The following is a 26327-nucleotide window of genomic DNA, read 5'->3' as shown; positions in this document are numbered from 1 at the left end:
GTTTACGAAAGAACTTGTAACCTTTAGTTCTTTTTTTTTTGCATCAAAATAGCCATACCTTTAAATTAGTGGTAAAAGGCCAATATACAAACTTAGTTTTAGATTGTGTTCCTTGTTAAAATCTCACAATTCAGGAGAATTTTTGTTGAAAACAGACTTTTAGGGGCTTGTTGGTCTCGTCATATGATTTTCGCTTAGGGTGCGAGAGGTCCCGGGTTCAACGCCTGGACAAGCCTTAACAGTGCTCTTGAACTCTCAGCTCAATTTTCCAAACTGCGCACACTCAAGGGATCAATGAAAATGTATAAAATCAAATACAGTAAAACTTCAATTTACAAACTCTAATTGTTTACGAAAGAGCTTGTAACCCTTAGTTCTTTTTTTTGCATCAAAATAGCCATACCTTTAAATTAGTGGTAAAAGGCCAATATACAAACTTAGTTTTAGATTGTGTTCTTTGTTAAAATCTCACAATTCATGCGATTTTTTGCTGAAAACAGGCTTTTTGGGGCTTGTTGGTCTAGTCGTATGATTTTCGCTTAGGGTGTGAGAGGTCCCGGGTTCAATTCCCGGACAAGCCCTTAATGGTGCTTTGAACTCTCAGCTAAATTTCCCAAACTGCGCACACTCAAGGGATCAATGAAAATGTATAAAATAAAGTACAGTGGGACCTCAAATTACGAGCTCTAATTGATTACGAAAGACCTTGTAACTCTTAGTTATTTTTTTTGCATCAAAATAGCCATACCTTTAAATTAGTGGTAAAAGGCCAATATACAAACCTAGTTTTAGATTGTGTTCCTTGTTAAAATCTCATAATTCATGAGAATTTTTGTTGAAAGGTCATTTTTTGTGGCTTGTTGGTCTAGTTGTATGATTCTCGCTTTGGGTGCGAGAGGTCCCGGGTTCAGTTCCCGGACAAGCCCTTAATGGTGCTTTGAACTCTCAGCTAATTTTCCAAACTGCGCACACTCAAGGGATCAATGAAAATTGTTGTGAATCAAATTTTTTGTTAATAAAAGTGCAGTTACAGGTCTTCTCCACAGATAAAATATAAACTTTTTTGAGAATTTGGTCTAATTTAACATAGGGCTTGTTGGTCTAGTGGTATGATTCTCGCTTTGGGTGCGAGAGGTCCCGGGTTCAATTCCTGGACAAGCCCTAAGCAGTGATCCTTAACTCTAAGCTTAATTTTCCAAATTGCCCCCCCTCAAGGGATCATTGAAAATGTATAAAATCAAAAATAGTGGGACCTCAATTTACAAACTCTAATTGTTTACAAAAGTGCTTGTAACACTTAGTTCTTTTTTTTTTTGCATCAAAATAGCCATACCTTTAAATTAGTGGTAAAAGGTCAATATACAAACCTAGTTTTAGATTGTGTTCCCTGTTAAAATCTCACAATTCATGAGAATTGTTGTTGAAAACAGACTTTTTGGGGCTTGTTGGTCTAGTCGTATGATTCTCGCTTAGGGTGCGAGAGGTCCCGGGTTCAATTCCCGGACAAGCCCTTAATGGTGCTCTCAACTCTCACCTCAATTTTCCAAACTGCGCACACTCAAGGGACCAATGAATATTGTAGTGAATCACACTTTTTGTTAATAAAAGTGCAGTTACAGGTCGTCTCCACAGATAAAATATAAACTTTTTTGAAAATTTGGTGGAGTTTAACATAGGGCTTGTTGGTCTAGTGGTATGATTCTCGCTTTGGGTGCGAGAGGTCCCGGGTTCAAATTCTGGACAAGCCCTAAACTCTAAGCTTAACTTTCCAAATTGCACACCCTCAAGGGATCAATGAAAATGTATAAAATCAAATTCAGTGGGACCTCAATTTACAAACTCTAATTGTTTACGAAAGAACTTGTACCCTTTAGTTCTTTTTTTTTTGCATCAAAATAGCCATACCTTTAAATTAATGGTAAAAGGCCAATATACAAACTTAGTTTTAGATTGTGTTCCTTGTTAAAATCTCACAATTCAGGAGAATTTTTGTTGAAAACAGACTTTTAGGGGCTTGTTGGTCTCGTCATAGGATTTTCGCTTAGGGTGCGAGAGGTCCCGGGTTCAACGCCTGGACAAGCCTTAACAGTGCTCTTGAACTCTCAGCTCAATTTTCCAAACTGAGCACACTCAAGGGATCAATGAAAATGTATAAAATCAAATACAGTAAAACATCAATTTACAAACTCTAATTGTTTACGAAAGAGCTTGTAACCCTTAGTTCTTTTTTTTGCATCAAAATAGCCATACCTTTAAATTAGTGGTAAAAGGCCAATATACAAACTTAGTTTTAGATTGTGTTCTTTGTTAAAATCTCACAATTCATGCGATTTTTTGCTGAAAACAGGCTTTTTGGGGCTTGTTGGTCTAGTCGTATGATTTTCGCTTAGGGTGTGAGAGGTCCCGGGTTCAATTCCCGGACAAGCCCTTAATGGTGCTTTGAACTCTCAGCTAAATTTCCCAAACTGCGCACACTCAAGGGATCAATGAAAATGTATAAAATAAAGTACAGTGGGACCTCAAATTACGAGCTCTAATTGATTACGAAAGACCTTGTAACTCTTAGTTATTTTTTTTGCATCAAAATAGCCATACCTTTAAATTAGTGGTAAAAGGCCAATATACAAACCTAGTTTTAGATTGTGTTCCTTGTTAAAATCTCATAATTCATGAGAATTTTTGTTGAAAGGTCATTTTTTGTGGCTTGTTGGTCTAGTTGTATGATTCTCGCTTTGGGTGCGAGAGGTCCCGGGTTCAGTTCCCGGACAAGCCCTTAATGGTGCTTTGAACTCTCAGCTAATTTTCCAAACTGCGCACACTCAAGGGATCAATGAAAATTGTTGTGAATCAAATTTTTTGTTAATAAAAGTGCAGTTACAGGTCTTCTCCACAGATAAAATATAAACTTTTTTGAGAATTTGGTCTAATTTAACATAGGGCTTGTTGGTCTAGTGGTATGATTCTCGCTTTGGGTGCGAGAGGTCCCGGGTTCAATTCCTGGACAAGCCCTAAGCAGTGATCCTTAACTCTAAGCTTAATTTTCCAAATTGCCCCCCCTCAAGGGATCATTGAAAATGTATAAAATCAAAAATAGTGGGACCTCAATTTACAAACTCTAATTGTTTACAAAAGTGCTTGTAACACTTAGTTCTTTTTTTTTTTGCATCAAAATAGCCATACCTTTAAATTAGTGGTAAAAGGTCAATATACAAACCTAGTTTTAGATTGTGTTCCCTGTTAAAATCTCACAATTCATGAGAATTGTTGTTGAAAACAGACTTTTTGGGGCTTGTTGGTCTAGTCGTATGATTCTCGCTTAGGGTGCGAGAGGTCCCGGGTTCAATTCCCGGACAAGCCCTTAATGGTGCTCTCAACTCTCACCTCAATTTTCCAAACTGCGCACACTCAAGGGACCAATGAATATTGTAGTGAATCACACTTTTTGTTAATAAAAGTGCAGTTACAGGTCGTCTCCACAGATAAAATATAAACTTTTTTGAAAATTTGGTGGAGTTTAACATAGGGCTTGTTGGTCTAGTGGTATGATTCTCGCTTTGGGTGCGAGAGGTCCCGGGTTCAAATTCTGGACAAGCCCTAAACTCTAAGCTTAACTTTCCAAATTGCACACCCTCAAGGGATCAATGAAAATGTATAAAATCAAATTCAGTGGGACCTCAATTTACAAACTCTAATTGTTTACGAAAGAACTTGTAACCTTTAGTTCTTTTTTTTTTGCATCAAAATAGCCATACCTTTAAATTAATGGTAAAAGGCCAATATACAAACTTAGTTTTAGATTGTGTTCCTTGTTAAAATCTCACAATTCAGGAGAATTTTTGTTGAAAACAGACTTTTAGGGGCTTGTTGGTCTCGTCATAGGATTTTCGCTTAGGGTGCGAGAGGTCCCGGGTTCAACGCCTGGACAAGCCTTAACAGTGCTCTTGAACTCTCAGCTCAATTTTCCAAACTGCGCACACTCAAGGGATCAATGAAAATGTATAAAATCAAATACAGTAAAACTTCAATTTACAAACTCTAATTGTTTACGAAAGAGCTTGTAACCCTTAGTTCTTTTTTTTGCATCAAAATAGCCATACCTTTAAATTAGTGGTAAAAGGCCAATATACAAACTTAGTTTTACATTGTGTTCTTTGTTAAAATCTCATAATTCATGAGATTTTTTGCTGAAAACAGGCTTTTTGGGGCTTGTTGGTCTAGTCGTATGATTTTCGCTTAGGGTGTGAGAGGTCCCGGGTTCAATTCCCGGACAAGCCCTTAATGGTGCTTTGAACTCTCAGCTAATTTTTCCAAACTGCGCACACTCAAGGGATCAATGAAAATGTATAAAATAAAGTACAGTGGGACCTCAAATTACGAGCTCTAATTGATTACGAAAGACCTTGTAACCCTTAGTTTTTTTTTTTGCATCAAAATAGCCATACCTTTAAATTAGTGGTAAAAGCCCAAAATACAAACCTAGTTTTAGATTGTGTTCCTTGTTAAAATCTCACAATTCAGGAGAATTTTTGTTGAAAACAGACTTTTAGGGGCTTGTTGGTCTCATCATATGATATTCGCTTAGGGTGCGAGAGGTCCCGGGTTCAACGCCTGGACAAGCCTTAACAGTGCTCTTGAACTCTCAGCTCAATTTTCCAAACTGCGCACACTCAAGGGATCAATGAAAATGTATAAAATCAAATACAGTAAAACTTCAATTTACAAACTCTAATTGTTTACGAAAGAGCTTGTAACCCTTAGTTCTTTTTTTTGCATCAAAATAGCCATACCTTTAAATTAGTGGTAAAAGGCCAATATACAAACTTAGTTTTAGATTGTGTTCTTTGTTAAAATCTCACAATTCATGAGATTTTTTGCTGAAAACAGACTTTTTGGGGCTTGTTGGTCTAGTCGTATGATTTTCGCTTAGGGTGTGAGAGGTCCCGGGTTCAATTCCCGGACAAGCCCTTAATGGTGCTTTGAACTCTCAGCTAATTTTTCCAAACTGCGCACACTCAAGGGATCAATGAAAATGTATAAAATAAAGTACAGTGGGACCTCAAATTACGAGCTCTAATTGATTACGAAAGACCTTGTAACCCTTAGTTATTTTTTTTGCATCAAAATAGCCATACCTTTAAATTAGTGGTAAAAGGCCAATATACAAACCTAGTTTTAGATTGTGTTCCTTGTTAAAATCTCATAATTCATGAGAATTTTTGTTCAAAGGTCATTTTTTGTGGCTTGTTGGTCTAGTTGTATGATTCTCGCTTTGGGTGCGAGAGGTCCCGGGTTCAATTCCCGGACAAGCCCTTAATGGTGCTTTGAACTCTCAGTTAATTTTTCCAAACTGCGCACACTCAAGGGATCAATGAAAATTGTTGTGAATCAAATTTTTTGTTAATAAAAGTGCAGTTACAGGTCGTCTCCACAGATAAAATATAAACTTTTTTGAGAATTTGGTATAATTTAACATAGGGCTTGTTGGTCTAGTGGTATGATTCTCGCTTTGGGTGCGAGAGGTCCCGGGTTCAATTCCTGGACAAGCCCTAAGCAGTGATCCTTAACTCTAAGCTTAATTTTCCAAATTGCCCCCCCTCAAGGGATCATTGAAAATGTATAAAATCAAAAATAGTGGGACCTCAATTTACAAACTCTAATTGTTTACAAAAGTGCTTGTAACACTTAGTTCTTTTTTTTTTGCATCAAAATAGCCATACCTTTAAATTAGTGGTAAAAGGTCAATATACAAACCTAGTTTTAGATTGTGTTCCCTGTTAAAATCTCACAATTCATGAGAATTTTTGTTGAAAACAGACTTTTTGGGGCTTGTTGGTCTAGTCCAGACCTGGGCATTGTACGGCCCGCGGCCGCATCCGGCCCTTTGCGCATCCCTGTCCGGCCCGCGTGAGGCCAATCATAAATTACAAAATAAATTTTAAAAAGTATCTATGTCGAGTGTGCAATAAAACGGTGCTGCTTTTGTTTTGAAAAGCGTTATTTGTATTACTTCCGTGTGGACGTATGCGCGTTTGCGATTGTGAGTTAATTGAACGGCGCAATAAAAAATTACAAAATAAAGTTTAAAAAACATCTATGTCGTGCGCGCAATACAACTGTGCTGCTTTTATTTTGAAATGTGTTATTTATGCCATATGTCCGGGGGGAACCTGTGAGTGAAGGTGCATAGAGACAAGTGATGAGACGCTAAAAAAAGAAAAGTTGATGACGAATGGCGTGTTTTGGACTGGCAAGTATTTCTTTACATAAATTAAAGGTAAAGCCGTGTGCTTAATTTGTGGTACACAGCTTGCTGTGTTTAAAGAATATCATTTTAATCGCCACTACACGAAGAAACACGAGGGAAAATACCGGAATCTGTCTGATGAAGCGTGCGCAAGGGAGGCCGATGCGTTGGTGGTAAAACTGCAAACCCAACAAGGACTTTTTGCCATATTTCACACCCCCAGAGATGCAGCCGTCAGGACAAGTTTCGTCATTTCTCACAAAAGCGCCAGAAAAAGTAAGGCGTTTTCTGACAGAGTTTATTAAGGAGTGCTTATTGGACTTTGTTGCGCTGATATGCCCGGAGACATGGACTGTTTTTCGCTAACTTTGGATGAGATCTGTGATGTACGTGACACCTCCAGCTGCTCTTCTTCTTACGTGGGATAACTGCAGACTTTCAAATCACGGAGTAGCTGGCAGCCAAACAGTCAATTAAAGAGACAACCACAGGTAATGACTTGTTCACATAGGTAAATGCGTGTTTGGACATGTTAGGACTGAAATGGGACAAGCTAGCAGGTGTGACAATCCAATCCACTTTTTTTATATAGCACATTTAAACAACAAAATGTTTCCAAAGTGCTCCACAACAATATTAAAAACAATATTCAAATATTATCCTTAGCTCCACCAATGACTGAATAAAAAGAAAAAACAATTACATATAAAACCAATATAAAAAACAATATAAAATAAATATGATTAAAAACTATTTTTAACAACAGATGGTTGTCCAAATCTGATGGGGAAAAATGTTGGATAATGCAGGATAAAGTGACCATCAAAAGCAATCTGCTTTTGTATAAAGTTAAGTTAGGTTAAATTAAATTATTATTATTATTATTATTAATTATTATTATTATCATTATTATTATTTATCTTACGGTATATCAAAAATAATATTGAGCAAAATTTAATTGAAATATTGTCGTGTGGCCCTCCAGCAGTGCTCGGGTTGCTTATGCGGCCCCCGGTGAAAATTAATTGCCCAGAGGTCCTGGGTTCAATTCCCAGGCAAGCCCTTAATGGTGCTTTGATTTCTCAGCTCAATTTTCCAAACTGCGCACACTCAAGGGATCAATGAAAATTGTAGTGAATTACATTTTTTGTTAATAAAAGTGCAGTTACAGGTCGTCTCCACAGAAAATATAAAATATAAAAAATAGAAAAGATAAAATATAAACTTTTTTGAGTTTGTATTTTATCTGGGGCGGTATAGCTCCGTTGGTAGAGCGGCCGTGCCAGCCACTTGAGGGTTGTAGGTTCGATCCCCGTTTCCGCCATCCTAGTCACTGCCGTTGTGTCCTTGGGCAAGACACTTTACCCACCTGCTCCCAGTGCCACCCACACTGGTTTAAATGTAACTTAGATATTGGGTTTCACTATGTAAAGTGCTTTGAGTCACGAGAGAAAAAGCACTATATAAATATAATTAACTTAATTCACTTCACTTGAGAATTTGGTGGAATTTAACATAGATGATTCTCGCTTTAGGTGCGAGAGGTCCCGGGTTCAATTCCTGGACAAGCCCTGGACAGTGATTCTAAACTCTAAGCTTATTTTTCCAAATTGCACACCCTTTAAGGGATCAATGAAAATGTATACAATCAAATACAATGGGACCTCAATTTACAAACTCCAATTGTTTACGAAAGAGCTTGTAACCCTTAGTTCTTTTTTTTGCATCAAAATAGCCATACCTTTAAATTATTGGTAAAAGTACAATATACTAATGTAGTTTTAGATTGTGTTCCTTGTTAAAATCTCACAATTCATGAGAATTTTTGTTGAAAGTGGAATTTTTGGGGCTTGTTGGTCTAGTCATATGATTCTCGCTTAGGGTGAATCAAAATTGTAATGAATCCAATTTTTTGTTACCCACAGGTAAAATATAAACTTATTTGAGAATTTGGTGGCTCTTAACAGGGCTTGTTGGTCTAGTGGTATGCTTCTCGCCTTTGGGTGCGAGAGGGCCCAGGTTCATTTTCTGGACAAGCCCTAAGCAGTGATTTTAAACTCTTAACTTATATTTCCAAACTGCACACCCTCAAGGGCTCAATGAAAATGTATAAAATCAAATACAGTGGGACCTCAATTTACAAACTCTAACCCTTAGTTATTTTTTGCATTAAAATAGCCATACCTTTAAATTAGTGGTAAAAGTCCAAAATACAAACCTAGTTTTAGATTTTGTTCCTTGTTAAAATCTCACAATTCATGAGAATTTTTGTTGAAAATTGATTTTTTGGGGCTTGTTGGTCTAGTAGTATGATTCTCGCTTAGGGTGCGAGAGGTCCTGGGTTCAATTCCCGGACAAGCCCTTAATGGTGCTTTGAACTCTCAGCTCAATTTTCCAATCTGCGCACACTCAAGGGATCAATGAAAAATGTGAATCAAATTTTTTGTGAATCAAATTTTTTGTTAATAAAAGTGAAGTTACAGTTTGTCTCCACAGACAAAATATAAACTTTTTTCAGAATTTGGTGGGATCTGAAATAGGGCTTGTTGGTCTAGTGGTATGATTCTCGCTTTGGGTGAGAGAGGTACCGGATTCAATTCCTGGACAAGCCCCAAGCAGTGATTTTAAACTTTTAGCTTAATTTTCCAAATTGCAAACCCTCAAGGGATCAATGAAAATGTATAAAATCAAATACAGTGGGACCTCAATTTACAAACTGTAATTGTTTACGAAAGAGCTTGTAACCCTTAGTTCTTTTTTTTGCATCAAAACAGCCATACCTTTAAATTAGTGGTAAAAGTGCAATATACTAATGTAGTTTTAGATTGTGTTCCCTGTTAAAATCTCACAATTAATGAGATTTTTTGTTGAAAATGTATAAAATCAAATACAGTGGAACCTCAATTTACAAACTATAATTGTTTACGAAAGAGCTTGTAACCCTTAGTTGTTTTTTTGCATCAAAATAGCCATACCTTTAAATTATTGGTAAAAGTGCAATATACTAACATAGTTTTAGGTTGTGTTCCCTGTTAAAATCTCACAATTCATGAGAATTTTTGTTGAAAGTTGTCTTGTTGGTCTAGTCGTGTGATTGGTGCTTAGGGTGCGAGAGGTCCTGGGTTCAATTCCCGGACAAGCCCTTCAATCAATCAATCAATGTTTATTTATATAGCCCTAAATCACACGTGTCTCAAAGGGCTGCACAAGCCACAACGACATCCTCGGTACAGAGCCCACATACGGGCAAGGAAAAACTCACCCCAGTGGGACGTCGATGTGAATGACTATGAGAAACCTTGGAGAGGACCGCATATGTGGGTAGCCCCCCTCTAGGGGAGACCGAAAGCAATGGATGTCGAGTGGGTCTGACATAATATTGTGAAAGTCCAGTTTACAGTGGATCCAACACATCAGCGAGAGTCCAGTCCATAGTGGGGCCAGCAGGAAACCATCCCGAGCGGAGACGGGTCAGCAGCGCAGAGATGTCCCCAACCGATGCACAGGCTAGCGGTCCACCCGGGGTCCCGACTCTGGACAGCAGGCACTTCATCCATGGCCACCGGACCTGCGCAACTCCCCCTCCCCAAGGGAGAGGGGAGCAGAGGACAGAAGAAAAGAAACGGCAGATCAACTGGTCTAAAAAGGGGTTCTATTTAAAGGCTAAAGTATACAAATGAGTTTTAAGATGGGACTTAAAAGCTTCTACAGAGGTAGCATCTCTAACTGTTACCGGGAGGGCCTTCCAGAGTACTGGAGCCCGAATAGAAAACGCTCTATAGCCTGCAGACTTTTTTTGGGCTCTGGGAATCACTAATAAGCCGGAGTTCTTTGAACGCAGATTTCTTGCCAGGACATATGGTACAATACAATCGGCAAGATAGGCTGGAGCTAGACCGTGTAGTATTTTATACGTAAGTAGTAAAACTTTAAAGTCACATCTTAAGTGCACAGGAAGCCAGTGCAGGTGAGCCAGTATAGGTGTAATATGACCAAACTTTCTTGTTCTTGTCAAGAGTCTAGCAGCCGCATTTTGTACCAACTGTAATCTTTTAATGCCAGACATAGGGAGACCCGAAAATAATACGTTACAGTAATCAAGACGAGACGTAACGAACGCATGATTTGTACCAACTGTAATCTTTTAATGCCAGACATAGGGAGACCCGAAAATAATACGTTACAGTAATCGAGACGAGATGTAACGAACGCTTGAATAATGATCTCAGCGTCGCTAGTGGACAGAATGGAATGGATTTTAGCGATATTACGGAGATGAAAGAAGGCCGTTTTAGTAACACTCTTAATATGTGACTCAAACGAGAGAGTTGGGTCGAAGATAATACCCAGATTCTTTACCGAGTCGCCTTGTGTAATTGTTTGGTTGTCAAATGTTAAGGTGGTATTATTAAATAGATGTCGGTGTCGAGCAGGACCGATAATCAGCATTTCCGTTTTCTTAGCGTTGAGTTGCAAAAAGTTAGCGGACATCCATTGTTTAATTTCATTAAGACACGCCTCCAGCTGACTACAATCCGGCGTGTTGGTCAGCTTTAGGGGCATGTAGAGTTGGGTGTCATCAGCATAACAGTGAAAGCTAACACCGTATTTGCGTATGATGTCACCTAGCGGCAGCATGTAACTACTAAAGAGTGCATGGCCAAGAACCGAACCCTGGGGAACTCCGCACGTTACCTTGACATATTCCGAGGTCACATTGTTATGGGAGACGCACTGCATCCTGTCAGTAAAATAAGAGTTAAAGCAAGACAAGGCTAAGTCTGACATACCAACACATGTTTTGATACGCTCTAATAAAATATTATGATCGACGGTATCGAAAGCAGCGCTAAGATCAAGAAGCAAAAACATAGATGACGCATCAGAATCCATTGTTAGCAATATATCATTAGTCATTTTTGCGAGGGCTGTCTCCGTAGAGTGATTTGCCCTGAAACCGGATTGAAAAGGTTCACAGAGATTGTTAGACACTAAGTGTTCATTTAGCTGCTGTGCAACAATTTTTTCGAGAATTTTCTAAATAAACGGAAGGTGGGAGACCGGTCGGTAGTTTACCATGAGGTCAGGATCGAGGTTAGGTCTTTTGAGCAGAGGATGAACAACCGCTTTTTTGAATGCTAGGGGAACAGTGCCGGAGGAAAGTGATAAGTTTATAATATTTAACACTGATGGACCTAATAATACAAACAGTTCCTTGATAAGTTTCCCAGGTAGTGGGTCAAGTAAACCTGTTGTTTGTTTTATCCCACTTACACGCCGTAATAATTCCTCTAATGTTATATCATCAAAAATAGAGAGACTATTTTGGAGGGCGGTATCCGTCGTATATACAGTCGTATTTGTGTTAATAGAACCCAGTTGTAGCTGGGATGCGTTGTCTTTAATCTCCTTTCTAATGAGTTCAATTTTCTTATTAAAGAAATTAATAAAGTCATCTGCCGAGTGGGTGGAGCTACTGGGAGAAGTCCCTTGTTGGGTTAGCGATGCTACTGTACTAAACAGAAATTTAGGATCGTTTTTGTTCAGGCGGATGAGATTTGAGTAATATTTAGCTTTAGCTAAGGTAAGCATGCGTTTATAAGTTATTAAACTATCACTCCATGCTTGATGGAAAACCTCAAGTTTAGTCGCGCGCCATTTGCGTTCCAGCTTTCTACATGATAATTTATGAGCTCTAATTTCTTCTGTAAACCATGGGGTGCACCTTTTAGGGGCCCTTTTTTGCTTTAGCGGTGCTATACTATCAATGGTTTTGCGCAGGGCATCGTCAAAGTTGTTAGTGAGGTTATCAATAGAGTTATCAATTTGGGAATGGTGCCATTACCGAAGGCAGTAGGTCAGCAAGAGTCATCGTTGTGGCAGCATTAATGTTGCGACCGCTATAGCAGTTATTATTATTATTATTAGCTTGTTGACAATGAGTAAGAACTTCAAATTTTATAAGGTAATGATCGGACATTACTTTAGTATACGGAAGTATCATAATTTTGGAGGTGGTGACACCCCTGACAAGCACTAGATCTATTGTATTACCGTTGCGATGCGTGGGTTCATGTATTATTTGTGTAAGACCACAGCTATCAATTATGCTCTGCAGCGCCACGCACTGAGGGTCCGATGGGGTATTCATATGGATATTAAAGTCCCCCATTATGATTATATTGTTGGCGTGCGTCACTAGATCAGCAAGAAACTCTGAGAATTCACTGATAAAGTCCGAATAGGGCCCAGGGGGGCGGTAGATAACAGCCAGGTCGAGAGGTAGCGGTGTGACAGACCTCATAGTAAGCACCTCAAATGATTTATATTTATTATTTAGGTTAGGGGTAAGTTTAAAGTTTTCATTGTATATTAGTGCGACACCCCCTCCCCTTTTAAGAGGACGGGCAACATGTGCATTCGTATAGATAGGAGGAGATGCCTCATTTAGCGCAAAAAAATCGTCTGGTTTAAGCCAGGTTTTGCTAAGACCAATGACGTTAAGATTGTTGTCTCTAATGACCTCATTAACTAATAACGCTTAGGGAGACAATGATCCTATGTATAGGTATTGGGCTGTTTTGACAAGTTTTTGTTGAGATTATCCGTAACAGCAATATTAACAATGTTGCGTTTATTATGCGTAGTGCACTTTAAATAGTTTTGACCATATCTAAGAATTGATATGACAGGGATTTTCCGATTGTTTGTTTGGTGCTGCGATAAACTGGACACATCATAATTTGCCACCTCAGTAGAATGCATGTCTACCTCTGACACAGTCACAACAGAAAAAACATTATGTGAATTGTGTATTATTCTAAGAGAATTGCTATGCGTACATGGATTATCCAGCCTGTCGCTGGCTAGTTCTAGCTTAACTGACTCCTCACCCGGACTAACAGACTCTGTAATTGCCTGTGACCGGGCTTGCTCTAGTGTAGTCAGTCAAGTGAGACTTAAACAGTAGTCTATGTTCCTAGACAGGATGATGGCGCCTTCCTGGTTAGGGTGAAGGCCGTCTCTCATCAGCAAGCTGGTTTGCCCCAGAAAGAGGGTCAGTTATCAATAAACGTTAGTCCCTGTTGTCTACAGAAGATAGCCAGCCACTTGTTAAGCGAGACTAATCTGCTATATCTCTCATCATTGCCTCTCGCAGGCAGGGGGCCAGAGACTATTACTCGATGCCTGGACATCTTTCTGCCCTTAACAGTGCTTTTGAACTCTCAGCTCAATTTTCCAAACTGCGCACACTCAAGGGATCAATGAAAATGTATAAAATCAAGTGCAATGGAACCTCAAAATACGAGCTCTAATTGATTACAAAAGAGCTTGTAACCCTTAGTTATTTTTTGCATTAAAATAGCCATACCTTTAAATCAGTGGTAAAAGTCCAATATACAAACCTAGTTTTAGATTGTGTTCCTTGTTAAAATCTCACAATTCATTAGAATTTTGTTGAAAATTTATTTTTTTGGTGCTTGTTGGTCTAGTTGTATGATTCACGCTTAGGATGTGAGAGGTCGTGGGTTCAATTCCCGGACAAGCCCTTAATGGTTGCTTTGAACTGTTAGCTCAATTTTCCAAACTGCGCACACTCAAGGGATCAATGAAAATTGTAGTGAATCAATTTTTTTGTTAATAAAAGTGCAGTTAAAGGTTGTCTCCACAGAAAAAGTATATACTTTTTTGAGAATTTGGTATTATTTAGGCTTGTTGGTCTAGTGGTATGATTCTCGCTTTGGGTGCGAGAGGTTCTGGGTTCAATTCCCGGACAAGTCCTTAACAGTGATTTAAAACTCTTAGCCTAATATTCCAAACTGCACACCCTCAAGGGATCAATGAAAATGTATAAAATCAAATACAGTGGTAGCTCAATTTACAAGCTTTAATTCATTTAGGACAGAGCTTGGTTCTTTTTTGCAGGAATTAGCCATACCTTTAAATTAGTGGTAAAAGTGCAATATATTAACCCAGTTTCAGAATGATTTCCCTGTTAAAATCTCACAATTCGTAAGATTTTTTTGTTGAAATGTGATTTTTTTTTCTTGTTGGTCTAGTCGTATGATTTTCACTTAGGGTGTGAGAGGTCCCGGGTTCAATACCCAGACAAGCCATTAACAGTGCCTTTCAACTCTTAGCTCAATTTTCCATAATGCACACACTCATGGGATCAATGAAAATGTATAAAATCAAATACAGTGGGACCTCAATTTACAAGCTCTAATTGTTTACAAAAGAGCTTGTAACCCTTAGTTCTTTTTTTTGCACCAAAATAGCCATACCTTTAAATTTGTGGTAAAAGTGCAATATACTAACCCAGTTTCAGAATGATTTCCCTGTTAAAATCTCACAATTCGTAAGATTTTTTGTTGAAACGTGATTTTTCGGGGCTTGTTGGTCTAGTCGTATGATTCTCACTTAGGGTGTGAGAGGTCCCGGGTTCAATACCCAGACAAGCCATTAACAGTGCCTTTCAACTCTTAGCTCAATTTTCCAAAATGCACACACTCAAGGGATCAATGAAAATGTATAAAATCAAATACAGTGGGTCCTCAATTTACAAGCTCTAATTGTTTACAGAAGAGCTTGTAACCCTTAGTTATTTTTTTGCATCAAAATAGCCATACTTTTAAATTAGTGGTAAAAGTACAATATACTAACCCAGTTTCCGAATGATTTCCCAGTTAAAATCTCACAATTCATGAGATTTTTTGTTGAAACATGTTTTTTTGGGGCTTGTTGGTCTAGTCGTATGATTCTCGCCTCGAGTCTGGGGTTTATTCCTGAAAAAGCTCTTGTTGATTTATACATGAATATTGTAGTTATTTGTTAAGTTACAGATTGTCTCCCGAAATAAAATATCAACTTTTTTGAGAATTTGGTAAAGCACAACTCAGGGCGTGTTTTTTTTCGTAGTATTAATTCTCACTTTGAGTGTGAGAGGTCTTGATTTCAATTCCCGGAGAAGCCATTAACAGTGACTTTTAACTCCAAGCTTAATTTTCCAAACACTCAAGGGATTAATGAAATTCCATAAAATCAAGTACAGAGGTACTCAATTTACGAACTCTAATTGTTTTAGGACGGAGCATGTAACCCTTAGTTCCATTTTGCATGAAAATAGCCATACCTTTAAATTAGTGGTAAAAGTGCAATATACAAACCCAGTTTCAGAATGATTTCCCTGTTGTTGAAAGGTTTTTACGGGGATTTTTGGTTTAGTTGTATGATTCTCGCTTAAGGTGCGAGAGTTCCAGGTTTCAATTCTCGGACAAGCCCTTAATAGTACTCTTAGCTCAATTTTCCAAAATGCACACACTCAAGGGATCAAAGCTAGAACTAGCCAGCGCCAGGCTGGATAATCCATGTACGCATAGCAATTCTCTTAGAATAATACACAATTCACATAATGTTTTTTCTGTTGTGTCTGTGTCAGAGGTGGACATGCATTCTACTGAGGTGGCAAATTATGATATGTCCAGTCTATTGCAGCACCAAGCAAACAATCGGAAAATTCCCGTCATATCAATTCCTAGATATGGTCGAAACTATTTAAAGTGCACTACGCATAATAAACGCAACATTGTTAATATTGCCACTACGGATAATCTTAACAAAAACTCGTCAAAACAGCCCAATACCTATAATATGGGCTTTTTAAACATAAGATCATTGTCTCCCAAGGCGTTATTGGTTAATGAGGTCATTAGAGACAACAATCTTAACGTCATTGGTCTTAGCGAAACCTGGCTCAAACCGGACGAATTTTTTGCGCTCAATGAGGCATCTCCTCCTAACTATACGAATGCGCATGTTGCCCGCCCTCTTAAAAGGGGAGGGGGTGTCGCACTAATATACAATGAAAATTTCAACCTTACCCCTAACCTAAATAATAAATATAAATCGTTTGAGGTGCTTACTATGAGGTCTGTCACACCGCTACCTCTCGACCTGGCTGTTATCTACCGCCCCCCTGGGCCCTATTCGGACTTTATCAGTGAATTCTCAGAGTTCGTTGCTGATCTAGTGACGCACGCCGACAATATAATCATAATGGGGGACTTTAATATCCATATGAATACCCCATCGGACCCTCAGTGCGTGGCGCTCCAAACCATAATTGATAGCTGTGGTCTTACACAAATAATACATGAACCCACGCATCGCAACGGTAATACAATAGATCTAGTGCTTGTCAGGGGTGTCACCACCTCCAAAGTTATGATACTTCCATATACTAAAGTAATGTCCGATCATTACCTTAGAAAATTTGAAGTTTTGACTCTTTGTCAACAAGCTAATAATAATAATAACTGCTATAGCGGCCGCAACATTAATGCTGCCACAACGATGACTCTTGCTGACCTACTGCCTTCGGTAATAGCACCATTCCCAAATTATGTCGGCTCTATTGATAAACTCACTAACAACTTTGACGATGCCTTGCGCGAAATTATTGATAGTATAGCACCGCTAAAGCAAAAAAGGGCCCCTAAAAGGCGCACCCCATGGTTTACAGAAGAAATTAGAGCTCATAAATTATCATGTAGAAAACTGGAACGCAAATGGCGCGCGACTAAACTTGAGGTTTTCCATCAAGCATGGAGTGATAGTTTAATAACTTATAAACGCATGCTTACCTTAGCTAAAGCTAAATACTACTCAAATCTCATCCGCCTCAACAAAAACGATCCTAAATTTCTGTTTAGTACAGTAGCATCGCTAACCCAACAAGGGACTCCTCCCAGTAGCTCCACCCACTCGGCAGATGATTTTATGAATTTCTTTAATAAGAAAATTGAACTCATTAGAAAGGAGATTAAAGACAACGCATCCCAGCTACAACTGGGTTCTATTAACACAAATACGACTGTATATACGACGGACACTGCCCTCCAAAATAGTCTCTCTATTTTTGATGAAATAACATTAGAGGAATTATTACAGCGTGTAAGTGGGATAAAACAAACAACATGTTTACTTGACCCACTTCCTGGGAAACTTATCAAGGAACTGTTTGTATTATTAGGTCCATCAGTGTTAAATATTATAAACTTATCACTTTCCTCCGGCACTGTTCCCCTAGCATTCAAAAAAGCGGTTATTCATCCTCTGCTCAAAAGACCTAACCTCGATCCTGACCTCATGGTAAACTACCGACCGGTCTCCCGCCTTCCGTTTATTTCCAAAATTCTCGAAAAAACTGTTGCACAGCAGCTAAATGAACACTTAGTGACTAACAATCTCTGTGAACCTTTTCAATCCGGTTTCAGGGCAAATCACTCTACGGAGACAGCCCTCGCAAAAATGACTAATGATCTATTGCTAACGATGGATTCTGATGCGTCATCTATGTTGCTGCTTCTTGATCTTAGCGCCGCTTTCGATACCGTCGATCATAATATTTTATTAGAGCGTATCAAAACACGTATTGGTATGTCAGACTTAGCCTTGTCTTGGTTTAACTCTTATCTTACTGACAGGATGCAGTGCGTCTCCCATAACAATGTGACCTCGGACTATGTCAAGGTAACGTGCGGAGTTCCCCAGGGTTCGGTTCTTGGCCCTGCACTCTTTAGTATTTACATGCTGCCGCTGGGTGACATCATACGCAAGTACGGTGTTAGCTTTCACTGTTATGCTGATGACACTCAACTCTACATGCCCCTAAAGCTGACCAACACGCCGGACTGTAGTCAGCTGGAGGCGTGTCTTAATGAAATTAAACAATGGATGTCCGCTAACTTTTTGCAACTCAACGCTAAGAAAACGGAAATGCTGATTATCGGTCCTGCTAGACACCAACATCTATTTAATAATACCACCTTAACATTTGACAACCAAACAATTAAACAAGGAGACTCGGTAAAGAATCTGGGTATTATCTTCGACCCAACTCTCTCGTTTGAGTCACACATTAAGAGTGTTACTAAAACGGCCTTCTTTCATCTCCGTAATATCGCTAAAATTCGTTCCATCTTGTCCACTAGCGACGCTGAGATCATTATTCATGCGTTCGTTACGTCTCGTCTCGATTACTGTAACGTATTATTTTCGGGCCTCCCTATGTCTAGCATTAAAAGATTACAGTTGGTACAAAATGCGGCTGCTAGACTTTTGACAAAAACAAGAAAGTTTGATCATATTACGCCTATACTGGCTCACTTGCACTGGCTTCCTGTGCACTTAAGATGCGACTTTAAGGTTTTACTACTTACGTATAAAATATTACACGGTTTAGCTCCAGCCTATCTCGCCGATTGTATTGTACCATATGTCCCGACAAGAAATCTGCGTTCAAAGAACTCCGGCTTATTAGTGATTCCCAGAGCCAAAAAAAAGTCTGCGGGCTATAGAGCGTTTTCTATTCGGGCTCCAGTACTCTGGAATGCCCTCCCGGTAACAGTTAGAGATGCTACCTCAGTAGAAGCATTTAAGTCCCATCTTAAAACTCATTTGTATAATCTAGCCTTTAAATAGACCCCCCCTTTTTTAGACCAGTTGATCTGCCGTTTCTTTTCTTCTCTCCTCTTCTCCCCTGTCCCTTGCGAGGGGGAGTTGCATAGGTCCGGTGGCCATGGATGAAGTGCTGGCTGTCCAGAGCCGGGACCCCGGGTGGACCACTAGCCTGTGCATCGGTTGGGGACATCTCTGCGCTGCTGACCCGTCTCCGCTCGGGATGGTTTCCTGTTGGCCCCGCTGTGGACTGGACTCCCGCTGATGTGTTGGATCCACTGTGGACTGGACTTTCACAATGTTATGTCAGACCCACTCGACATCCGTTGCTTTCGGTCTCCCCTAGAGGGGGGGGGTTACCCACATATGCGGTCCTCTCCAAGGTTTCTCATAGTCATTCACCGACGTCCCACTGGGGTGAGTTTTTCCTTGCCCGTATGTGGGCTCTGTACCGAGGATGTCGTTGTGGCTTGTACAGCCCTTTGAGACACTTGTGATTTAGGGCTATATAAATAAACATTGATTGAATGAAAATGTATAAAATCCAATTTAATGGGACCTCATTTTACGAGCTATAATTTTTTACGAAAGAGCTTGTAACCTTTAGTTCTTTTTTTGCATGAAAAAAGCCATACCTTTAAATTAGTGGTAAAAGTCCAATGAACTAACCTAGTTTTAGATTGTGTTCCCTGTTAAAATCTCACAATTCATGAGAATTTTTGTTGAAATTTGATTATTCAGGGCTTGTTGGTCAGTTGTATGATTCTTGCTTAGGGTGTGAGAGGTCCAAGGTTCAATTCCCGGACAAGCCCTTAACAGTGCTTTTGAACTCTCAGCTCAATTCCTTAACAGGGATTTTGAACTCTGAGCTCAATTTTCCAAACTGCACACACTCAAAGGATCAATGAAAATACATTTTAAAAATACAGTGATACCTCAAATTTCAAGCTCTAATTATTTAGGACAGAGCATGTAACCCTAAGTTCTTTTTTTTAATAAAAATAGCCATACATTTAAATTAGTGGTAAAAGTGCAATATACTAACCTAGTTTTAGATTGTGTTCCCTTTCAACATGTCACATTTATTGAGATTCTTGCAAAATCAGAAGTCAGAGCTTGTTGGTCTAGTCGTATGATTCTTGCCTGAGGTCTGGGGTTCAATTACTGAAAAAGCTTGTGTTCATTTACTCATGAAAATTGTAGTGAATCAAAATTTGTTTTAATAAAAGTGCAGTTAGGCCCTGTGATGAGGTGACGACTTGTCCAGGGTGTACCCCTCCTTCCGCCCAAATGCAGCTGAGATAGCCTCCAGCACCCCCCCGCGACACTGAAAGGGACAAGCGGTAGAACATGGATGGTTGGATAGAAAAGTGCAGTTACAGATCGTCTCCCCAGATAAAATGTCAAATTTTTTGAGAATTTGGTGGGGCGCAACATAGGGCTAGTGGTATGATTCGCGCTTCGGGTGTGAGAGGTCCCGGGTTCAAATCCTGGACAAGCCCTTAACAGTGATTTAAAACTCTTAGCTCAATTTTCCAAAGTGCACACACTCAAGGGTTCAATGAAAATGTATAAAATCAAATACAGTGGTAGCTCAATTTACGGGCTCTAATTGTTTAGGACAGATCTTGTAAACTTAGGTTTTCTTTTGCAGGAAAATAGCCGTACCTTTAAATTAGTGGTAAAAGTGCAATATACTAACCCAGTTTCAGAATGATTTTCCTGTTAAAATCTCACAATTTGTAAGATTTTTTGTTGAAACAGGTTTTTGCGGGGCTTGTTGGTAGGGATGCTGTTCGTTAACAGATTATCGATGTCGATGCCATTGTGTGTTCATAAGTGGTAATTGTTTTTGATGATAAAGCAAAGCTCATTAATCACCTGACGCCTTCTTGACAAACGGTGCTCTTTGCAGGAGTCGCCAGTGTCAATTCAACCACTTGTTTAGTGCTTATTTGCCCATAACGTTATTGCGGGATCAATCAATCAATCAATCAATCAATCAATGTTTATTTATATAGACCTAAATCACAAGTGTCTCAAAGGGCTGCACAAGCCACAACGACATCCTCGGTACAGAGCCCACATACGGGCAAGGAAAAACTCACCCTAGTGGGATGTCATTGAAACATTGACATTGTTTCTAGCAATGCCTCTCAAACCTTTTATAGCACAATCGTTAACTTTGCACGTAGCACAGTCACCACAATTTAACTCCAAACATGTACTCGCGCCCTGGTGAGTTAAATATTCGTATTACAACAAGAGACTCCAAAAAAATCTTGAAATTTGCACAACCATCACATATGTACAGTGGAACCGATTTTAAGTCTGTCCGATTTATTTTGACCAAAAAGTGAACGCTTGGGTCAACGATTTAAGACCCAAAAGAGGCATTTCTGTGAAAAAATGGTTTATGTTGTTGTATCATTAATTTCATCATTATCACTAATCAGCGTGAAAGTCGTGAAACAATTGTAACACAACTACTGTATTTTCTGGATAATAGTATATAAGCCACACCCACAAAATTTTAGAAAGAAACATTTTTTTTTCCATATTTTAGCCGCAGATATATATGTAATAGTGTGATGTTGTTGCGCTATATTATGAACTAGACAGGGTGTTATATTATATTTAGAAGTATCGCTTTTATTTTGAAGAACCGGATGTCCGGTGCGGGTAGTGTCTTTGCTGTTTTTTCGATTGCTTTACTTCCTCTTCCTTCGGACTTTTGAATGAGAAGGTAATAGTTCTTCACTGCTCCGTGTTTCTTCATATTGTAAATATTCTTCCTAAACGTTTCTAGATACTTTAAAAGTTAACCCAATAATGTTGTTTGTACAAGTGATGTGTTTAAAGTAATGTTTATGCACAATATCGTTTATTTAGAAGTAGAGCGTCGACTGTGTGAATTGTTTGGTAGTATTTACTAGTGATGGGTTGATGAGGCCTCATGAAGCGTTTCGACACATTGCAAAACTGTATTGATACTGTGTCGATACTGTGTCACTAAATACTGACATCTGCTGGACATTAAAAATCCCTACAGGCAACCTATGGACCGACTCAACTGACACTGATTTTATGACCTAGTATATACAATAATATAAACCAAGTCATTGTATTTCATTTAGGATTATTTAATATCTTCATTTAAATAAAAAGATATTTTTATCTTTTTTAGATACAGTCAAATAATGTGAACATGTATCATGACTAGGATGGTAGAAGGTGGGGATTGAACCCCAGTAACCGATTGCTGGCACGGCCACGCTACCAACCCCGCCACGCCGTCATTCCTGTACCTTCTCTAGTAACAGTAGTGATGGGTCCTGCAACACAGATGCATCGGCGCATGCGTCGAGCTCATAGAGCGAAACCCTGTGTCGGTGCGCGTACCGCTTTTAGAAAGTCACGTGACCGATCATGAGCTGCTTTGGTCACGTGACCGATACGCGAACTGTATCGCACTGACGCCTCCTCTGTGCCCTGTGAGCAACCTTCCCTCTAAGGTGCGCGCCTGCGCAATTGCGCAGTGCTCAAGAGTCCTCCGCGCACACCGTGCGCCGCACAGCCAATATATGCCCATCTGAATTCTAAACAAAATAAACACATTTATTCTGTGTAATTTTGAAATGCAACTTTGAGTGACAGTGACAACAAGCGGCCCTAATGGTGTTCGTCAACAACACGCATTGCGCCGCTTCCTAATAAACACAGTTTGACGCGCAGGCGTCAGTGCGATACAGTTCATGAGCGGTCACGTGACCAAAACAGCTCATGAGCGGTCACGTGACCAAAACAGCTCGTGTTCGGTCACGTGACTTTCTAAAAGCGATACGCGCACCGACACAGGGTATCGCTCTATGAGCTCGACGCATGCGCCGATGCATCGGTGTTGCCGGACCCATCACTAGTATTTACACGTGGTATTTACATCACACAGGAGCAGATATCACTCCGCCAGCAAGTTGAGACGTGTGTGTGTGTGTGTGTGTGTGTGTTTCATGTTTCCAACACGGGTATGTGGATTTGTGCATTATTATTATTTTGTGAGAAAACGTTTTTGTTAATGTAATTTAATGTATTATTATTTTTATATGAATGAGTGTTTGTTAATTTCCCTTCCTTCGGACTTTTGAATGAGAAGGAGCAGATATCACTCCGCCAGCAAGTTGAGACCTGTGTGTGTGTGTGTGTGTGTGTGTGTGTGTGTGTGTGTGTGTGTGTGTGTGTGTGTGTGTGTGTGTGTGTGTGTGTGTGTGTGTTTCATGTTTCCAACACAAGTTACCAATAAATACTGAACCGACGGCATGGTGAAGTGTCTTTTATTTTAAAAAACTACACAACGCAGAATGAGACTCACTATATATACATTGTGAAATTAGTTATTTACACAAATATTTTATTTTTACATACCTTAATTGTTTCCAAGCACGGCAGTAAAACGGTTAATCAAACAAAACGGAAGTCATTGTCATGGACCCACTAGCTGCGGATGCTAGCTCTCCAATCAACTAAACCGACTCAATAAGTCCACGATGACGTTTTGGTGAATTAACGAAACTGAAACACAAAAGGAATGCTATTGTAAGCTAAAAATACTAACAAAGACACTCGTAAATGTTTTAGCATATAAGCTAATGCTAACGACGCTGGCTTCATTACATTACAAAAGCACATACAAATATGCTTGAAAGCACGCCTACGGACATCACACATGGGAAGTTTAGTAAGTAATAATTGTTTCAGTTATATTGTAAAACTTGCAAATGTTGCTTGGAGGGATGAATGAAGAATCCGTACGAGTAGTAACGCTATGCACGACTAGAAGACTAGAAGCTCTAAACAGTAGAACATTGCAAAACCTGCAGTGAGCAAACTAGTCCAAAAGGGGGCGCCAGAGCACACCTTTTTAGTGCTATTTGCATTTTGGCCTTCAGCGAAAAAAATCCATAATATGGCCGCAGGGTTCAAAGTTTAAGAAAAAAGTTGTGGCTTATAGTCTGGAATTTATGGTACTACCTAGTTGCATAACATTAAAACATGCCATCACTGACTTCCTATTCATCGCCTACTTTGGCTTCAAAATAAAAACAATCCTGGATTTTACTGCTGAAAATAGAAATTGCACATATTTTTGTAATTTTCAAAAGAAAGCTTTATTGTCATTGTAGTCAGCAGCTTAGTTAGATAAGACTAATACAGTCATACACCTCACTTTTCATATAATTATGTTTTTGCTCTTTTTTCCCTCAATATCAATAAAAATGTGTTCAATAAAACGTGAGAATATTTTTTTCTTTTATGTCGGAAGAAACCGGAAGTTGCAAAGCAAGGTTTGTTGCTTGAACAAAGGCACTTACGCTCTAATATCCGAGCAACGCAGGAAGTGATCCCTGATTAGTGGGAGTGACACACTAACAGCCAATCAGGTAACAGTATCAACTATCAAGTTTGGTTGCACCATCTTGTTGTCTTGTGGTTAATTCTCTGCATATAGAGAGTAACAATGAGTGCTGCAGAGAGCGAAGAAATTGTGGATAAAACATGAAACGTTACCTTGACAATATGGCAGTTTTGCTTTTTGTTTTTCAGACACCTCTTTACTTTTGAACCCTCGTCCAATTCCTATTCGGGTACACAAAAACAAGTTGAAACTAAAGTGCAGGACTGAATAAATAAAATAAATTACAAAACATAACATGTGCTACAGTAAAATATTAGTATTTTGGTCCAGTAATAGGTACGTAAATAATAATTACTACATAACAAATTCCTTTCCATACTTAAAGAGGCAAAACAGACCAAATAAATGCTACACAGCTGTAACTTCCTGGCATTAAAGGCCTACTGAAATGAGATTTTCTTATTTAAATGGGGATAGCAGATCCATTCTATGTGTCCTACTTGATCATTTCGCGATATTGCCATATTTTTGCTGAAAGGATTTAGTAGAGAACATCGACGATAAAGTTCGCAACTTTTGGTCGCTGATAAAAAAGCCTTGCCTGTACCGGAAGTAGCGTGACGTCACAGGTTGTGGAGCTCCTCACATCTGCACATTGTTTACAATCATGGCCACAAGCAGCGAGAGCGATTCGGAACGACAAAGCGTCGATTTCCCCATTAATTTGAGCGATGATGAAAGATTTGTGGATGAGGAAAGTCAGAGTGAAGGACTAGAGGGCAGTGGAAGCGATTCAGATAGGGAAGGTGCTGTGAGAGGCGGGTGGGACCTGATATTCAGCTGGGAATGACTAAAACAGTCAATAAACACAAGACATATATATATATATATATACTCTATTAGCCACAACACAACCAGGCTTATATTTAATATGCCTCAAATTAATCCCACAAAGCAAACACCTCCCCCCTCCCGTCCATATAACCCACCAATACAAATCAAACACCCGCACAACACACTCAATCCCACAGCCCAAAGTACCGTTCACCTCCGCAAAATTCATACAGCACATATATTTCCCCAAAGTTACGTACGTGACATGCACATAGCGGCACGCACGTACGGGCAAGCGATCAAATGTTTGGAAGCCGCAGCTGCGTACTCACGGTAGCGCGTATCCAACTCAAAGTCCTCCTGGTAAGAGTCTCTGTTGTCCCATCTCCACAAGCATGTGTATCCAACTCAAAGTCCTCCTGGTAAGAGTCTATGTTGTCCCAGTTCTCCACAGGCCAATGGTAAAGCTTGACTGTCATTGTTCGGGAATGTAAACAATGAAACACCGGCTACGACGTAGCCGCTATGTGTTTGTGTTGCTGCAGCCGGCCGCTAATACACCGCTTCCCACCTACAGCTTTCTTCTTTGCTGTCTCCATTGTTCATTAAACAAATTGCAAAAGATTCACCAACACAGATGTCCAGAATACTGTGGAATTTTGCGATGAAAACAGACGACTTAATAGCTGGCCACAATGGTGTCCCAAAATGGCCGCTACAATCCGTGACGTCACACGCAAACGTCATCATACCGAGACGTTTTCAGCAGGATATTCCGCGGGAAATTTAAAATTGCACTTTACTAATCTTAATGCCGTATTGGCATGTGTTGCAATGTTAAGATTTCATCATTGATATATAAACTAATATAACTATCAGACTGCGTGGTTGGTAGTGGGTTTCAATAGGCCTTTAAACCTGCAGAATAATAGTTTTTCTCAGGTTCCTCTGTTTACATTTTCACACTTTGCAGTATTTTGATACAAGCATTACATCACTTAATCATTTCTTTCTTATTCCTTATTTCTAAAGCCTCATTTTAAGAGGTTATTGTTAAGTTATACTTGTTTAGCGCTTTTCTACCTTCAAGGTACTCAAAGCGCTCTGACACTATTTCCACATTCACCCATTCACACACTAATGGCGGGAGCTGCCATGCAAGGCCCTAACACGGGTGAGCAAGGGTGAAGTGTCTTGCTCAAGGACACAACGGACATGACGAGGTTGGTAGAAGGTGGGGATTGAACCAGGAACCCTCAGGTTGCTGGCACGGCCACTCTTCCACCTCTCCCAATGGCGCCACGCCGTCCCCATGTGATTTTACAATTTTGTTTATATTGTTTGAGTGTTTTCCTTGCTTGTGTTGACATTTCCTTT

General features: G+C 39.5%; 11 non-coding genes across 11 annotated transcripts; all 11 read left to right on the top strand.

The window, feature by feature from the left end:
* Positions 1-854: 854 nt before the first annotated feature.
* trnap-ugg (transfer RNA proline (anticodon UGG)) lies at positions 855-926 on the top strand. Its single transcript has one exon. It is a non-coding gene; the product is annotated as a tRNA-Pro (tRNA).
* A 164-nt stretch (positions 927-1090) lies between these two features.
* trnap-ugg (transfer RNA proline (anticodon UGG)) lies at positions 1091-1162 on the top strand. The gene has a single exon. It is a non-coding gene; the product is annotated as a tRNA-Pro (tRNA).
* A 277-nt stretch (positions 1163-1439) lies between these two features.
* trnap-agg (transfer RNA proline (anticodon AGG)) lies at positions 1440-1511 on the top strand. Its single transcript has one exon. It is a non-coding gene; the product is annotated as a tRNA-Pro (tRNA).
* A 165-nt stretch (positions 1512-1676) lies between these two features.
* trnap-ugg (transfer RNA proline (anticodon UGG)) lies at positions 1677-1748 on the top strand. The gene has a single exon. It is a non-coding gene; the product is annotated as a tRNA-Pro (tRNA).
* A 953-nt stretch (positions 1749-2701) lies between these two features.
* Positions 2702-2773, top strand: trnap-ugg (transfer RNA proline (anticodon UGG)). Its single transcript has one exon. It is a non-coding gene; the product is annotated as a tRNA-Pro (tRNA).
* A 164-nt stretch (positions 2774-2937) lies between these two features.
* Positions 2938-3009, top strand: trnap-ugg (transfer RNA proline (anticodon UGG)). Its single transcript has one exon. It is a non-coding gene; the product is annotated as a tRNA-Pro (tRNA).
* A 277-nt stretch (positions 3010-3286) lies between these two features.
* trnap-agg (transfer RNA proline (anticodon AGG)) lies at positions 3287-3358 on the top strand. The gene has a single exon. It is a non-coding gene; the product is annotated as a tRNA-Pro (tRNA).
* Positions 3359-3523: 165 nt separating this feature from the next.
* trnap-ugg (transfer RNA proline (anticodon UGG)) lies at positions 3524-3595 on the top strand. Its single transcript has one exon. It is a non-coding gene; the product is annotated as a tRNA-Pro (tRNA).
* A 1643-nt stretch (positions 3596-5238) lies between these two features.
* On the top strand, positions 5239-5310 carry trnap-ugg (transfer RNA proline (anticodon UGG)). The gene has a single exon. It is a non-coding gene; the product is annotated as a tRNA-Pro (tRNA).
* A 165-nt stretch (positions 5311-5475) lies between these two features.
* Positions 5476-5547, top strand: trnap-ugg (transfer RNA proline (anticodon UGG)). The gene has a single exon. It is a non-coding gene; the product is annotated as a tRNA-Pro (tRNA).
* An 8407-nt stretch (positions 5548-13954) lies between these two features.
* trnap-ugg (transfer RNA proline (anticodon UGG)) lies at positions 13955-14026 on the top strand. The gene has a single exon. It is a non-coding gene; the product is annotated as a tRNA-Pro (tRNA).
* The last annotated feature ends 12301 nt before the right edge of the window (positions 14027-26327 follow it).

The sequence above is a fragment of the Entelurus aequoreus genome, linkage group LG20 (genome assembly GCF_033978785.1).
Source record: "Entelurus aequoreus isolate RoL-2023_Sb linkage group LG20, RoL_Eaeq_v1.1, whole genome shotgun sequence".
In the NCBI taxonomy this organism is placed as follows: Eukaryota; Metazoa; Chordata; class Actinopteri; order Syngnathiformes; family Syngnathidae; genus Entelurus; species Entelurus aequoreus.
The sequence above is the reverse complement of the archived record's forward strand: the minus strand, read 5'-3'. Positions and strand labels throughout refer to the sequence as shown.